Raw genomic sequence first — 1,818 nt, 5'->3', positions numbered from 1 at the left:
TAGACATGACCATAAAGACATGACGAATATAACACAAGCAATGTATACACTGAATCGCAACACAAACGAGATACGCAGATAGTTTATTCACGTAGAAACGCAACCCCAAAAGGCCACCAATGGTGGTTTCAATTTGTGGAAAGTAAGGCCTTGTGTATATTGGTGAAGTCCGTAGAGCACGTGTAGCTGTGGTTTGGACCAAAAGGCGGGGCCCAGACCGAGGGCGGCGTTTGTGGTACCTGCCCGAATAGTTGTTGCAGCGAAGAAGGTATTGGGAGGAGACGTGGACGTGTTGGAAATAGAGGGACCTATTGTTGAAAGTAGAGTGTGAAGGAGGAGTGAGTGGGGAGATCGTAAGTTTGAAGTTACATTAAGGTCTGGTAAGTATCGGCAGTCTAAAGTGTGGCATGCCATCATGGGAGACACCCCCCCTCATGCATTTATGTAAAGCATTACCCAGGTACAAAGGCAACATACTGAAGTATCATTCACAGTGGGTCTGTAACACTGCAGGCAAAATGTTTATGCCCTAGACACAGGAGGGAATCCTTTCGAGATCAGTGCTGCAACCCATGACAACATATCTGCATGCCGCACACAAAGGGAAAAGGTTGCAAAAGCAATTAGCCGTACTAGAACTGTGGAAGATGTATGGGGGTGAGATGCAAGAGCCTCCCGTGAGAGAGTGAATGCATAATCAGCATGAAGGGAGGGCACAACACTCTCGGATCCTCCTCCTCTCCAGAACATTGACCCTTCTTCCAAAATACAAGGATTATATCCATTGAATGAACTAAGGGCAGTGGCAAGGTACACTTTCCCCACATATGCAGACCCCGCCTACAGTAGTGAAGATGTTATAAACGGAGCTAAGAGAAACAAACAAAATCAAGTCTCCACACGCGATGAGAATAATGAACGCTGCAAGCTGCAGGCGAAACTGACAGAGGGCAAAGACGATATTCAGAGACGAAGAGGCAGGCAGGGCAACAGGGAAGAGACAGCGATTACCCCGAATCAGTGGGTGGGAGGACAAATATTGCTCAAATTAGACAGAAGAAACATGGATGAATGTAATGAAAGAGAAGGGAAAGTTAGAGAAAGACAGACGAAAGATAATGAAGAGTAAAAGGAATTAGAAAGAAGAGAGCAGGAAAAGAAAGAAAGAGGATGGGAAAGAATATATGAGGAAGAAAGGGAAATGTGAGGCAGATATAGAGAAGGAGAGGAAACAAAATGAAAAGAAGAAAACTAGAGGAAAAGGAAAGAGAGAACGAAAAAAGAGAAAGAGTGAGAAAACAAAAAGAAGAAAAGGAAGGGGTGATAAAACAAAGAGAAGAACGGGAAAGGGTGAAGAGACGAGAAGAAGAAGAAAGGCAAAGGAATGTAGAGAAAGAGAGAGAGAAGGAAATAGAGGAAGAAAGACAGGGAAATAGAAAGAGGCTGGCCAGCATCTTTAAATAGTTGGAGGATTTATATATCTTGGCGCGATTGGCTGAGTCTATCCGTGTGTTTTTATGTGTATGTGATTAGGATGCATGCAGTGATTGTGGCGGTTTAGCACGGTAGATTGTGGTGCTGGTGATGATGTATGCATTAAGGAGGGAGATGGGTTAGGATGTGGTTGTCCCTGGTGTTCTGGGGCATGTGTGTGTCTGTGCATGTGTGTTCCAGTAACGGAGGGAGATGTGTTAGGATGTGGTTGTCCCTGGTGTGCTAGGGCATGTGTGTGCCTGTGCATGTGTGTTCCAGTATCGGAGGGAGATGTGTTAGGATGTGGTTGTCCCTGGTGTGCTGGGGCATGTGTGTGCCTGTGCA

Source organism: Ambystoma mexicanum, chromosome 11 (genome assembly GCF_040938575.1).
Source record: "Ambystoma mexicanum isolate Mex_15411 chromosome 11, UKY_AmexF1_1, whole genome shotgun sequence".
Lineage (NCBI taxonomy): Eukaryota > Metazoa > Chordata > Amphibia > Caudata > Ambystomatidae > Ambystoma > Ambystoma mexicanum.
Note: the sequence above shows the minus strand (reverse complement) of the source record.